Genomic DNA, 16,332 nt, shown 5'->3' on the forward strand with positions numbered 1-16,332 from the left:
ACTAATAAATGCCAATGCCACTTTACAATATGTGAAAGTTATAGCTTTCAACAACCTTGTTAATCAAAGCATGGTTTTTATATATACAATGTCAACATTTAATAGAAGAGGTTCTTTGATCATGTATGACAATTGAATCAAATGTTTGATAGGTGCAGAAAATATGGACCTAACTAAATTCCAAGAACATTTTCTTTCTTGCAAAAATAAAATTGTTTGGGAATATCATTTCAAAATATGAAATATTAGTAGATCTATAAAGAACAAAAGCCATGCAAATTCCACTAACATGTAATAAGAAATTGATGTAATCCTTTTCTAGGAATATTAATTTCATAAGTTGATACATCTATGATTATTGAGATCATTAAATCCCTATAAAAGATGATGAAGTAAGATGTAATATTTTAATATGATAAGCTTGGCAAAGGAACTTTTGAGGAAATCAAGATAGTTATTGATGCCACTCCATCCTTGAGCAATATAGGCTTGAGAAAATATTTTTATCTCCATAAATTTGAATCTGACCACTCCCTTGATGTTGTGCTCACTTAGAAGGATGAAGAAGGGAGTGAATTTGTAAAAAAAATTATGAGCATCAGACTACAAGGTGTTGAACTAAATTATTTGGAAGTTGAAAAACAAGCATAAGTTGTAGTCAAAGTAGTGAAATAACTCAAACTTTATGTTCTAAATAGACATAAAAAAGTTATTGTTCCACATTCAGTTATGAGATTTATATTTACGAAGAAGGAACTCGGTGATAGTGTAGGAACTAGATGATGGCTTTCTAGGAATATAATATAGATATTAAACTTACAACCATAGTTCAAGCACAAGGATTCTAAGGAAAACTAGAAGTCAGAGCTTAAGATCAAGCTTACACTGACAAAGTGGTTTGGAAGAATATTTTTTTACAACTAATGTCCTTTTTGTACCTATAGACAAATTCATGATATCATGTTTTCAAACACTATTTGCAACATGGATCTAGTCCGAGTCACCTAGCTGTAAAGAAATGAATAGCATTAAGATTGAAATTTATTCAACACTATCTAGTCAACATAATTATTTATAGGAAGAACTATGACAACATGTTATTGAGATGTTTTGGAGGACAATGATATTGAGAAAGTATTCATTAATTTACATCATGGTTCAATAGGTGATCATTTGGACATACCACCACACATTAGGTTTTCAAAGTTGGGCACTAATAACCAATGTTATTCTAATATGTGCATGCACATGTACAATAGTGTTGAATATGTCAAAAATGTGCAAGAAGGGATTAAAACGAAAAAAACTAGTGATATCATTGCAACATTTTTGCTATTGATAACCTTTTGAGAAATGGGGATTCGATGTAATGGTAAATATTAATCCTAACTCCTCAAAGAAACACGAGCACATATTGATTCCAATAAATTCCTTCACATTGTAAAAAAAGTTACAGTAATAAATTTCAATCACATGACAATGATTCAATTCTTGTAAAAACATATCATCACTAGGCTTTGTGTCCCATCTATACTATTATTTGATATTGTATCATACTTTTCATTAGTAGATGTAACCAGGAAAGGATTTTCCTTATGCTTTTAAGCTAGCTATTATTACTAAGGGAATGTTTTCTTTGAATCAACAAACAAAAACTTGATCAAGATTATCAATCATAATTTAATCTCCAACACATTATGGGTTAATTATGCGTAATGTACTATTTGGCACATCACCATACTTTTTGATATATAAAAAAGAGACAATTTTACCATCTAACATATTTCTACCTTCTTTGCAATCATAATAAGAAAAAAGTGGTAAGTTCTTAGCAACAATACAAAATAAAATTGGGACTTTGTTGAATTTAAAAGAGGACATAAATAAAACCAAACAAAAAAGTGTAGGTCACAAGAAAATTGTTAAGTAATGGTTCAATAAACATGCACTGTGTGGCAAAGCATTTTCAAGTTAGTGATATAGAACTAAAGTGGGACAAAGTGAAATCTCCATAAGGGTTTAGATAAGGCCAGGCCTTGAGCATTCTACATGGCTCAAAATATTTTACTTGGAATTTTTCAGACGCTTGATATCTATGAAACCTTGTAGCACACTACCTCTTTTTCCTTATTATGTTTTTCTATGAGAAGTTTTTCCATGTGACCATCAGTTGGAAATCTATGTAATGGATGTATATTAAAATTATTTTGGAACTAGGGTTACTTTCTTAAGGAGCTAGGGTTTCCAACTTACTGTGGGCCTAAAAAACAACACTCTTTCCTGTCATGGGCTTCCAAGGGTATGGAACTACCATCTAACAAGTGTGTCAACACTGAACAACTTTACTATGTATCCATCAGGGAGTCAGGAGCAGGAGAAACATGGAAAAATCCAAAGTGATTAGGGGAAAAGGCACGGAGAAAAGCATCTCATAAAACTTTTAAGGGCCTTTCCACATTGAAAGAGCTAACCCTGGGGGTAGATGTAAACTTAGACAGGGTTGAATCTCTAGCCCATCAAGCCCTCGTTGGTAACTTTGATTACATCACCTTGTCCCATGCGAAGATTTTATCCTTGATAAAGGTGACCTGGAAGCCACTAGTTGGTTACATTGCAATGATGAGAATTTTAGTCCATAAATGGATCCATTTCCATTTTCTAACAAAAATTGATCTTGATTTTATTCTTAGTAAGGCTTGGGTGTTAGGCAAGGGTTCCTTGTGGCTTCAATGTTAGCATCCGACCTTCTATCCAAGTATTGAGCTACAACCTCGCCAAAACATATGGGTCATGATGCCATGTTTTCCTTTGGAGCTATGGTAAAAATGTGTCTTCATAAACATCAAATTCCCTTGGAAGATTTGTTTCTTGTGGAGGCTTCCCTAATCATTGTTGACAAATGAATGATATGGGTTCTAGTGGATATGGATGTTTCTGAGGAGCTCCTTAGGACACTAAAAATTAGATGGGAGGAAAAAGTTAAAATCCAGCCTCTGGATTATTTGAACACTCCCTTCAAATTCCTAAACTACATAAAAGTGGGGCACGTGGTGAATTCTTGTAATTCTCCTCCTTAACAAAGGCTTCAATACAAAAAAATTGATCAAGCTTTATATAAATATGGCACCAATTTTTCTGAGGCGTATGTATTGGACCAACAAGATCTCCAAATTCCCACATTTCCCGTCCTAGGTGTGACCCAGCGATTGGGCACAATTTGAAAGGAGGCTTGTATATCTGAGGACGGTGGAAATATTGGAAATCCCCCTATCGAGCTACGTTATCATACTAATTCCTCTTTTTTTGTGGATCTATATGTGGATGGACTCTAATTGGTTTAGGGGGATGTAAATGGACTTCTACCTGAAACAATGTACATCCATTGAACTTCTTCTGAACATGATACAACATCAATATTGGAGATCGATAGATCGAACCTGGACCTTATTTCTTCCATCATACTGGACGTTTCCTCTTTGGAGGACCTCTAACAAGGAAGAGATGATTTCACCACTAATTTCTTCTCCTCTTTTCCATCTCTTATTCAATATCTTTCTCCAAAGGATTCTTTTATGATCAAACAACTTGAAAACATTACATGCTCTCCTATAACTTTTTCAAAATTTTCAAAAAATCTTCCAAACCCTACAATCTCCATCCTCCCAGACCCTACACCTATTTATGTGGTGTCCAAACTCTGTGTAACCTCATCTTCTAATCGGGTAGAGAGAAAATCTCGTGATCCTTGTCGAAACCCTGCTCTACAGAGGAACGGTCATCCCATGACTTCCCTTTTTCATGCCAACATTCACTTTCCCTTCTCACATGAGACCGAACCTCAAAGGAAGTATCCCCTACATCCCACCTCTCCTACAACTATAGTCCCTGGTTCTATTTCTGCTCCTGTCCCACCCTAAACATTGTGCCCCAATTTGAACCCTCCCCTACCCCTTCTGATCATATCGTTCCCTCCATTATTCAATCCTATAAGGGTGTTTTAAATATCATCGCCTTACCTTTATATCTTGATTCCTCTAAAGGAACCTCACTCTCCTTTTCATAATGTAACTATACAAAAAAATAAACACAATGAAAAATTCTTGGCAAGAGAAGGTCCTTCACATCAAGTAATCTAGGGAGGGCTATGTGAATCTCCACTTGTTCACTCTAAGAATGTTGTTAGGGCCCTTAAAGAACATAATCCCTCTTTGACCTCTTCCTAATAATCGTCATATATCTAAATATTAAGGGGGATTGTGGGAGCCTCAAATTCATCTTCCGTAAGAGACTAGTGGACATCCATCACCCCTCAATTATCATGCTTTAAGAGACCATGGTCCCAGTGGAAAAGGATAAGGATTCTTTCCACCATCTTTTTCCCGGCTAGTTTTCCTACTTTATGGACTCTGTAGGATTGTTGGGAGAACTTCTCTCCCTTTCAAATCCCAAATTGAGGTCCTTTCAATATTTCTCCTCTTTCGTTGGAATTATTCATGAAGGTGTTGTAAAGGATTTTTGTGTCTAATCAAGTTGGTAAACTGATATGGGCCTTATAGGAGGAGGCCTGATTTATGGGATAAAGTCAAAGTGAGTGGACTTATATTAGAACCCTCTCTCCTATTGGCCGAAGACTTCAATTTTATTATCTTTCTTGGTGAATCTTGGGGGTCCTGCACCCATTTTTACCCCATGGCCACATTTTTTTTTGGAGATTCTTTAGATTAATGACCTCGATAATATCTCTCCTTTTCACCTTGCCCCTACTTGGAGAAATGGAAATACTGGGGGGGTGGTACAAAAAAGTATATTAATAGATTCTTGATGGCTGGTTAGGTGTCAAAAAAGATTGGAAGATTCAAATCAAGGATATTTCAAGACAAAATATCATACTGCCTTCCTATACTTCTTGAATTGCACTTTGAGGATCACAAGAATTATTAGCCTTTCTAATTTAATCACACATGGATGGAAGAGGTCTCTTTCAAATCCCTAATTTCTGAGTTATCGTGGAATAGTTCAACTCTTAGTTTCTCATCAACTATGGACTCCTTAGTTAAGAATTTATACTAACTCAAGAAGATTATTGTAAAATGGGAAAAAAAAATGAAATGTTAGGTCCCTATAATACTAATGATGCCCCCATTACTATTGTAGTTGTACCCTTATTAATATTTTTGTGCCCCTATTGTCCCCATATTGTTATTACTGCGCCCCATAGAATCCCTCTATTGTTATTTTTGTGCCTTTATATTATTATTGTTAGGTTGGCTTGGTTATATTGTGACTCCTTAGACTCCTATATATAGAAAGGAGGTTTTGTCATTTGAATCATCCAAGAATTGTTCATTTATGTAATGTAAAGGAGGTTGGCCCCTCGAAGAGGCTGAATTCTAAGGCGTTGATCTATCTTTTCTATCTTTTTGTGAGCTGGTTTCATAACATTTGGTATCAGAGGTTTGGATTCTAGGGTTTCGTTGCTCCAAATAGGTCATCGTGGCATTTTCGCTATAACTTTTTTCTACGATGTTTCAGAAGCGAACAAAAGAAACCCATTTGAGACGAAATCGCGTTGAACCTCGGGTTCAAAGTTTAGAGCTTTTCGCGCTATATTCGTGGAGATATGATATGAGGAAGTTGGTATTTTTGCAGACTCCTGAATTAAATTCCAAACAAGTGACCTTGGGAAAATCGTCATAACCTTTGTTTTGAGCATCAGATTGCAATTTCGTAAGAAGTTACAGAAAGAGAACGGACTGTAGTTTCCTGTATATATTTTTTAGACTCGAAGGTCAAAACAGTGACACGTGTCACTTCATACAAGTTCGCTCTTCTGAAAAGGTATATAATCAGGTCATCTTGGGACATTGTGCATAAATATTCCTTGGAGAATCTAAATTCGATCAGACTGGTGGCATTGGAAAGAGGACATAGAGGGCTACTGCAGGTCACAATTTCAGAATTGAAAGATCTGAAATTACAGAGATACATCAGATTTAATATCGAGTGCCTACAAAGTGAAAAAAGGTGTGTATTCTTTTAATATTTGCATAAGCTTGGTTTGAAAAATTAGTTTGAAGGAATTCAAAGGGAATAGTGAAGAATTATTATCGGTAATTGATGCCCTGAAGAAAGAAAATGGAAACACCTAGTAACAACCTGAAATCTCTAGCATGACTCATGAAGAAGAGGAAGAAATGCTACATGATATATCAAAATTACAAGACCAAGTGCAACAAATGTCACTCTCACAAAAGCTAACAGAAGCTAAGATAAATGGTGTGGAATCTAAGATAAAGGGTGTGGAAGCTAAGATGAATGGCGTGGAAGCTAAGATGAATGGTGTGGAAACTAATATCAATGGCATGGAAGCTAAGATGAATGACATGGACGCTAAGATGGATGGCATGGATGATAAGATGGAAGAATTGAAGATAAATTTGAATAAGTTGCTACAAGAAATGGTCACTAATGGTGAAAGGGTAGTAAAGGAAACTCATGATGAGAACAAAAGAAATGTTAATCATGATTTCATAGACTATAATGTTGGATCGAAGACCCACCATATTCCAAAAATCGATATGAGAAAGTTTGATGGCAAGGATCCCACAACATGGATACTACAGATGGAGCAATTTTTCGATCTCAATAATGTGAAAAACACACAAAAGGTACATATTGCAACTTTATATTTGGAACCAAATCAGTTTGTATGGTATCAATGGCTTTTCTCTCGTAAACAAATTATCACTTGGGCAATTTTTACGGAAGAAATGACAGCACGTTATGAGGATACAAAAAGCAACACCTTTTTAGCCAATTGATAAGTCTCAAACAAAAGGGCTCAATGATGGAGCACATTGAGGGGTTCCACAAATTGAACATAAGGGTAAAAAATATTCTAGAGTAGCATAGGATTGATGTGTTCATATGGACTTTAAAGGAGAATATCCAACGTGATGTTCGCCTTTGGGAACTTGATTCATTGGAGAAGGCATTCAGGTTAGTAAGAAAAATGGAAAGAAAAATTATGGCAACCAAGAAGCCTACCACTCACAACTATAAAGATGGAAGTGTTGTTGCCCCTAGCCTTCCACAACCTATAAGGTTCACACCACAACAATTGGAAGAAAAAGAGCAAAAGGGCTTTGTTACAGTTGTGATAGAAAATACACTAAAGGTCATAAGTGTGCTGAGAAGAAATTATTCTACATAGATTGTGAAGAGAAAGTCTGAAGAAAATGAACAAGAAAGGTCAAAAGAAGAGGATATACTCCAGGAACAAAGCCTAGATAAAGAAGAAATGAATCCGACCATATCTTGTAATGCATTGGCTGGAATTACCACTCCTCAAACCATCAAGATAGAAGGACATATCAAGAAGAAAAAGGTAATAGTGTTGATTGATTCAGGAAGTACCCACAATTTTATTCATTGTAAGATAGCAAAAGAATTGAATTGCTTCCTATATCCAGCACCAGAGTGTCAAGTGATGGCTGCAAGTGGAGGAACAATAAATTGCTCTGGAAAGTGCCATAATATCAAGCTATCAATGGGAGAATATGTATTGAATAGCCCAATGCTTTCAATTCCAATGGGAGGTGCTGATGTTGTACTAGGAGTTCAATGGCTACAATCCTTGGGTACAATAGCTTTTAACTTTCAAGAACTTTTTACGAAATTTTATGTGGAAAGAAAGGAAGTTGAATTAAGGGGTATTGCAGGGAAACCGGGAAAGATAATCAACTCTAACAGTATGACAAAGCTTCTAAAAAAGGAACAACGAGGTGTAATTGCACAATTATGTTCGCTAGATGTTTCCACATCGAAATCATCTATTTCTCTAGATCTCCAAAAAGTCTTGGACAATCATTCCAAGGTATTTGAGACTCCCAAAGGTCTCCCACCTATTCGTGATCATGATCATGCTATTCATTTGATTCCAGGAAGTGTTCCTCCAAACATCAGGCCGTACAGATATCCCTATTGCCAAAAGAGTGAAATTGAACGTATGGTTGCAGAAATGCTAGAGGCTGGTATAATTCAACCTAGCCAAAGTTCTTTCTCTGCTCCAGTAGTATTGGTGCACAAGAAGGATGGATCATGGCGCATGTGTCCGGATTATAGGGAGCTCAACAAGCTCAGTATTAAAGATAAGTTTCCCATTCCTGTCATTGACGAATTATTGGATGAATTCAATGGATCAATTTACTTCACCAAGTTGGATCTTCGTTTAGGATATCATCAAATCAGAATGAAGACTGAAGACATTTTGAAAACAACATTTAAAACTCATGAGGGTCACTATGAATTTTTGGTCATGCCTTTTGGCCTTACCAATGCACCTTCTACATTTCAAGGTTTGATGAATTCCATTTTCAAACCCTTCCTTAGAAAAATTGTGTTAGTATTTTTTGATGATATACTAATCTACAACAAGTCTTGGAAGGATCACGTTGAACATGTTGACAGGGTGCTACAACTATTGGAGGAGAAACAATTATATGCAAAAAGATCCAAATGTTTCTTTGGAGTACAAGAGGTGGAATATCTGGGTCATATTGTATCTCATGAAGGAGTTAAGGTAGACCCTAGCAAAATTAAAGCCATTAAGGAATGGAAAATCCCCACATCCATAAAACATTTGCGAGGATTTCTCGGGTTGAAAGGGTATTATCGCAAGTTCATTAAGAAATATGGGAAAATAGCAACACCTCTAACAACATTATTGAAGAAAGATGCATTTTCATGGACTCCAGAAGCAACAAAGGTCTTCGAACATCTTAAAGAGGCAATGTGCCATGCACCAATCTTAGCTACGCCAGACTTCACAAAAACCTTTATTGTGGAATTTGATGCTTTAGGAAATGGAATTGGTGTTGTTTTAATGCAAGATGAAAGACCCATTGCTTTCGAAAGTCGTCCAATCAAGGGAAAGTATTTACACAAAACTATTTATGAGAAGGAAATGTTGGCAATACTACATGCACTTAAGAAATGGCGACCCTACCTAATGGGAAGACACTTCAAGGTAAAAACGGGTCATGATAGCCTTAAATACTTTTTAGAACAAAGATTATCCTCTGAAGAACAACAAAAGTGGGTCACAAAGATGTTGGGTTATGACTTTGAAATCATCTACAAAAAAGGGAAGCAAAATGTTGTGGTAGATGCACTCTCATGAAAGGATGAGGATGTGGAAGCATTGTTGTGCGCCATTTCTATTATCCAACCAGATTGGATAAACAAAGCAACGGGAGAATGGAAGAATGACGAAGAAGTGTGGGCACTTATTCGAAAGTTACAACAAGATTCCAGTACATCTGATACATTTAGCTGGAAAAATGATTCGTTATGGTACAAAGATCACTTATACCTTTTTAAGAATTCCCAACTCAAACAAAATATTCTTCTGGAATTGCACGCTTCTACCTTAGGAGGGCACTCGAGATTTTTAAAAACTTACCACTGGGTTAAGAAGGAATTTTTTTGGGATGGCCTTAAATCAGATATTCAATATTTTGTGGCAGAATGTTTGGTTTTCCAACAAAATAAAGCTGAAACAATTAAGACACCAGGTCTATTACAACCTTTATCCATTCCAAGCCAATGTTGGGAGGAGGTTTCAATGGATTTTATCACAGGTTTACCCAGGTCTGAGGGAAAGAGTGTCATCATGGTGGTAGCTGACAGACTTACCAAGTATGCTCACTTTTGTGCATTATCACATCCATTTAAAGCTAGTATAGTTTCTACTGCATTTATAGAAACAATTCAAAAGCTACATGGAAACCCAAAGATTATTGTAAGTGACAGAGATCCCATTTTTACTGGAAATTTTTGGACAGAATTATTTTCTTGTCTTGGTACTCAGTTAGCTCATAGCTCATCTTATCATCCTCAATCTGATGGGAAAACTGAGTTAGTAAACAAATGTTTGGAAGGATATCTTTGTTGCTTTGTATCTGATAAACAAACATAATGGGTCAAATGGTTGCCTCTAGCTGAATGGTGGTATAACACTTCCTTCCATACTGCAACAAAAATGACCCCATTTATGGCACTTTATGGATATCAGCCACCATCCATCACATCATATTTAATAGAAAATTCTAAGGTTCAAGCAGTGGAACGTCACATCGAGCATCAACAACAAGTTCTCCAACTCTTAAAGGATAACCTTGTGTTGGCACAGAATAGAATGAAACAACAAGCAGATCAACATCGTAGTGAAAGAAGTTTTGATGTAGGTGACTTGGTATTCCTACGGCTACAACCATATAAACAAATGTCCCTCAAGCAAGGTAAGAAGGATAATAAATTATCACCAAAGTATTATGGTCCGTACAAGGTGTTGCAAAAGATTGGTACTATGGCATACAAATTGGAGCTTCCTGCAGCTTCTTGAGTGCACCCAGTTTTCCACGTTTCATGTTTAAAGAAGGTTATAGGCAACAAGCTCCCAGTTCAAACAATATTTCCAGAACTTGACGAGGAAGGAAAAATTATATTGGAACCGGAAGCAGTCATAGAAACAAGAACTCGAAAGCTACGAAATCGATCCATTTCGGAGTATCTCATCAAGTGGAAGAACTTATCCACTGAAGATTCCACATGGGAGGATGAGAATTTTATACAGAAGCATCCAAAACTACTCAAGCGTTAAGGACAACACTTTTTTTTAAGGAGAGGCGCATGTTAGGTCCCTATAATACTAATGATGCCCCCATTACTATTGTAGTTGTATCCCTTATTAATATTGTTGTTCCCCTATTGTCCCCATATTATTATTACTGTGCCCCGTAGAATCCCTCTATTGTTATTTATGTGCCTTTATATTATTATTGTTAGGTCGGATTGGTTATATTGTGACTCCTTAGACTCCTATATATAGAAAGGAGGTTTTTTCATTTGAATCATCCAAGAATTGTTCATTTATGTAATGTAAAGGAGGTTGCCCCCTCTAAGAGGCAGAATTCTAAGGCATTGATCTATCTTTTTGTGAGCTGGTTTCGTAACAGGAAATTTGATCTCATAAATGCCCTGTATGACTTGGAGAAAGTATATGATCAACTCTCATAAGTTTTTTTTTAACACAAACTACTTAGTGGAGTTATCTAATAGGACGAGCTCTTTAGAAGCTAGAAAAATACATATTTTGAGACTTGAGGAGTCATGGAGGCTGAAGAGAATAACGACATGGATAAAGTTGGGGGATGGTCATTGGTAATACAAAATTATTTGATAATTATGCCACCCACTTAAGAAACATAAATTCTATTTGGGCCATAAAGGTGGAGGATGTAAAATTTGTTTCAAATCAATCATATTTAAAATAAAGCAGTGCTTACCCATTTTTATTCCTTGTTTAGAGGTGTTGGTCATAAAAATATTGTCCCTCAGCTTTAACTCATCTAGAGATATCCCAGACTTTTCAACTCAAAGGATTCTGATATGATAATCAACCCCATCTCCTATGAAGAAATCAAAGGGGTCTTAAAGCATTTCTCAAAAACTTTTTATCAAATTAAATATTTGACTAATTGTTCCAAAACTTTTTATCAAATTAAATATTTGACTAATTGTTCCTTTGAAGTGCTTTTCAAAATTCCGCTAGGTTCTGGCGCCGACCACTTTAAGTGGTAAAGTACTTGACAAAATGGAAAAATATATTATACGTTCACCGTTAAGGGTCGAACTTGCGACAAGAAATCCACAACACACACGCCTTACAAACTCTACTATGTCCCGTGGCTTGTTAATCTATCCTTCGTCCTTCATTATATTTAGTATCCGGTGTTATTAACTGTGCCATGGACACACACCCTTTCCGATATCCAATCTCGTTTGGAGTAATACCCTGAGAGGTTAGAAGTAATTAGCTTGAATATTGTCTTTCATACTACATCCAAAGCTTGTACAATGAACAGTTTACCTGCTAGACTATCAGAATAAATGATATTATAAAGTAAGCGCTAATACCTTGTATACGGGCCAAATCCTCCCTTTGCAATATTGTTTTCATCCGGGACACTTTCTGTTGCAACTGTCAATGTTTCCTGGTAAAAACTATTGGCTGACCCTACGTAATAAGCGAGTCTTCCTCGGTTATAATCAAAATAATTCATGGGCTACATAAGAAACCTCACAAGCTTTTGATAAGTGATCAGTTAAAGAATATTTGTGATGAGTATTAATTTTCAACAATGATCAAAAATATTTTGAAAAAGAAGTTAAAATAACTGGGCGGGCATAAAAACGTTCCATTACAGACCGTTCAAGCGAAAGAATACTCACTCTATAATACTGTGTAATCCAGTTCTAGATATCATACTCACCCTATAATACTGCGTAATCCAGTTGAGCGATGAAGCTATATTTTTGATAACATGATTGAAGCATAAAACGCCATACCTGCCAACAACGAAATTCCCATAATTTTGTGGAGCGCGAGGGCAAACGTAGCATTGGTCGTGTGTTGCGTCTCCCCGACTAATTTGCAGCAGACCATAATACTCCAGATGGAAGAGAAATAGCAGTCAAAAGATCTATCGTATCGTTACATTCTATGCAAGGAAAGAAAGATTTTCTGAATGAAGTAGAGGGATCAGAGAGATCAGAGAGATCTGCTCGTTTACAAAGATTTGGCAAATGAGAGCCTTGATATAATGTTATCCGGTGACTGATTTCCATTTTATAAACATAGATTAAAGTAGGGGAGCCCCTAAAATTGACAAACACCTTGAAGTTTCATTAGCGTGATTGCTAATCGCCAAAATAGTAGATTTTGTGAATCCGCTTGAAATGCTTCTGTAACTGTACCTTCATTTTTATCTTTTGTGAAGGGCAACGTAGCTTCACGAGCGTTGACTAGAGCATGGGAATCAATCAAGTCCACCGTCCCACGCGGAAACACAGCCCAATTTTGTAGAGCAGTCTCTCAAGTACTAACGTTGAAAATCAAAACCCATTTTCTGTAAAAGCAAACTCCACTCTCCGTTCTGGCGTAAGGACTGCGACTTCCTACCACGTTTAATGTTTTTATAACTAGAATAGCATCTTTCAGGACAATTATCAATGTTATGAAAATGAGGTATGTGCCTCTTGATGATGGTGTGGAATTTCACATTTGTTGGTACACTTCACATTTTATTTAAACTATTAATAAAACATAATACGATCAAGGGCCCGCCATAAACTCATTGGCCAATTCTGATGTGATATTACTGTGCCTTTTCTAGAGAGGACATAGAACTTTAGTCTGCACAAGATCCCTAACAATATCATTTGCTATATTTTCATGTACTACCATCATAATTTGGACAAAATGTCTTCATATAAATATTTTAAAATTAATATTTAAAAAAAACTTATTGTCACGTTGAAAACTATTGTAATTAGTGGGGCTTAGCTTATCAAATAAGGAAAAACTCTTACTTGAGACTCATTAACTCTGGTTTACTTGTAAAATTTGGGATATAGTATTGCAGAAAAAAATTGGAGTAAAATACAATAGATTCAAAATAATTTTAAAATCTATAATATTAAAATTAAAGGAAATATATTTAATTTTGTTTTTTTATAGAGGTGAGTCATTCCCATTAAGACCATGGATATAATTAGGTACTTAATATACAAGAAATAGAGTCAAAAGAATTTTATAACTTATAATATCAAAATTAAAGGAAATACACTCAATCTTATTCTCCTTATTATCTGAGTCATTCCCATTAACATTGAAAACTGTTGTAATTAGTGGGACTTAGCCTATCAAATAAGAAAAAGCTCTTATTTGAGACTCATTAACTCTGGTTTACTTGTAAAGTTTGGGATATAGTATTGCTGAAATTTTTTGGAGAAAAATACAATAGATTCAAAATAATTTTATCATCTATAATATCAAAATTAAAGGAAATACACTCAATCTTGTGCTCTTTATAAGACCATGGATATAATTAGGTACTTAATATACAAGAAATAGAGTCAAAAGAATTTTATAACTTATAATATCAAAATTAAAGGAAATACACTCAATCTTATTCTCCTTATTAGGTGAGTCATTCCCATTGAAACCATGAATATGATTAGATACTTAATATACATGAATAAGATAAACAACATGGAAGTCACATGCTCCCTAAAGTTAATTTGAACAACCAAAACCACCTATGGCCCAAATGGGGATAGCACAAAGATGTCAAAATCTTACCTAAATCATTGGAGACTAAGAAGTTAATTTGATGAATAATGATATTAAAAATATTATTATCTAAGTTTAAAGAGAATTTATGGTCAAATAAATAATTAGAAGATAAAAGAAAATCAAGATAGTAAAAGCAAGCCATCAACCCTAATTTAGAAGATCAAAAGTATCTATTTCAACTAGCATAAAGAAGACAATTAATGTTGGTAAAATAAGAGTAAACTTTCATGATAACATAGCAAAAATAGGCATTACACGACACTCAAAACACCATGGGTTGAAAAAATACCATCTTTGTGAAGTTAATAGGATTGATCTCTTACATTTCATTGAATATTAATTATCATCATTTACTTTTTATTGGATATTAATTATCATCATCATTTATAAAATTGTTCCTAAAACATTTCATTTAATATAAAAATAAAATATTTTATTTATTGCAAATATTAAAATATTATTATTAATATTTTTTAAACATATTATATATCAACTATCTATAATCTATCAACCCTATATATATTCCAAAAAAAACTCTAGTAATACAATCAAAGATAATATCTCTAATGAATTAAAAAAAAAAACAATCTATTTTATTATTTAAAAAAAAAAAGAGAAAATAAAAATTAATCAACCTAACAAATTAAATATTTAATATTTTAATAGGATTACTAAATAAAAATTGCTAAATTGATTTATTAGATACAATCATCATTTAAAATCTAGATATATAATACAAGATGTTGCAAATTTCCATAAACAACCTAAAACGAAATCAATGTTAAAAGGTCATTTTTTACAAGTTCACTCTTCCACAAATTCTTAAAAAAAAAAAAATAGAAGTAAAATCAATATAATAATTAAAACCAAGATGAAATGAGAAGGTGGGCCTCTTCCCATGCTTAGTTGAGCAACTTGTTAGGTTCAAAATTTTGTTAGTTTACATTTTTTATATTTCAAAATAAATATTGAATAAATAATTTTTCACGATAGAATTAAAAAAAATATAATATTTTGAAAAAATTATTTATATATATGTAAGTATAATTGATATATAAATATTTTATTTAAATTGGATATTGAAATATTTTATTTATAATCAATATTGAAATATTTTTTATCATTTTTTGTATATGGTTCACAAATACCAAAGATGGGTGGCCATTATATCTACTAAATATTTGTACTAGGTACATCTACTCGCACGGACTACTTCGTGTAGGCTTAACCACAAAACCTTGCCCCAAGGGTGTTAAGAAAATTGAATGTATCTGAATTGAGACTTTTATGAGTAGAATTATTTAGATATTTGTCTTCCATACTTATCACATAAAAGAATTGATTCTTTTATGAGTAGAATTATTTAGATATTTATCTTCCATACTTATCACATAAAATAATTGATTTCCGACACATTTCGAACCATTAACTATGGTTCATCATTAGGATGAAAAGTTGAAGAGAACATGATTTAACAAAGGTATAAAAAATGGAGGAAGGAGTCTAAGAACTAAAAAAGACTTTTGACTTAACTTTTTAGTTGTTAGACTCCTTCCTCCCCTTTTTATTTATTGATTCCAAACGTGTCGAAAATCAATTCTTTTAGGTGATGGATCTCGAAGACAAAGATCTAAATAATTCTACTCACAAAAATCTCCAATAAAAACTTGGAACACATTTGTAACTTCTCAATAAAAAAAATATTGTCTACCAATCAAACTAACCGTCAAAACTATTTTTTTATCAACTCTATCTGGAATATAGCTAAAAATATACCTTTCTCCTCGAACTAAGAGACACGTCTCGAGGTAAACCAACGGAGTGAGAGACACATCTAGAGCTGGACCCAGTGATGAAGAGAGAGGTCATGGAAAGTGCACATTGTCATTTATATTTATGGAAGTGGTATGTACTTTAAAATAAGAGTTATGGACGTTTTGGATACTTTGGAAAACAAATATTAAAAGAAATAACAATAGTTTACATAAATTATTCAAAAGCAAAACAAATTATTCATGGTTTCCTTGCTTTACGGGATTGAAGCATCTCGAGCTTGTTCAAATATCAAGATTCTATTGATTTATTGGAATGAAGTGAAGTGTGGTGGCTCAAATGGATATGAACGTGAAGCT

General features: G+C 34.2%; 1 long non-coding RNA gene across 3 annotated transcripts; it reads right to left on the reverse strand.

Moving 5' to 3' along the window:
- Positions 1-11,519: 11,519 nt before the first annotated feature.
- Positions 11,520-12,591, reverse strand: LOC149152660 (uncharacterized). Of its 3 annotated transcripts, none has more exons than XR_016263183.1 (3): positions 12,336-12,591; positions 11,980-12,079; positions 11,520-11,857 (listed from the first exon to the last, which is right to left on the reverse strand). It is a non-coding gene; the product is annotated as an uncharacterized LOC149152660 (long non-coding RNA). The 3 variants fall into 3 exon arrangements; XR_016263182.1 differs by having other exon boundaries at positions 11,525-11,857; positions 12,412-12,591; XR_016263181.1 differs by having other exon boundaries at positions 11,525-11,857; positions 11,980-12,128; positions 12,412-12,591.
- Between the last annotated feature and the right edge of the window lie 3,741 nt (positions 12,592-16,332).

This window comes from Pinus tabuliformis, chromosome 9, assembly GCF_031772625.1.
Source record: "Pinus tabuliformis cultivar Carrire ecotype Pingquan chromosome 9, CPIR1, whole genome shotgun sequence".
NCBI classification, from domain to species: Eukaryota; Viridiplantae; Streptophyta; class Pinopsida; order Pinales; family Pinaceae; genus Pinus; species Pinus tabuliformis.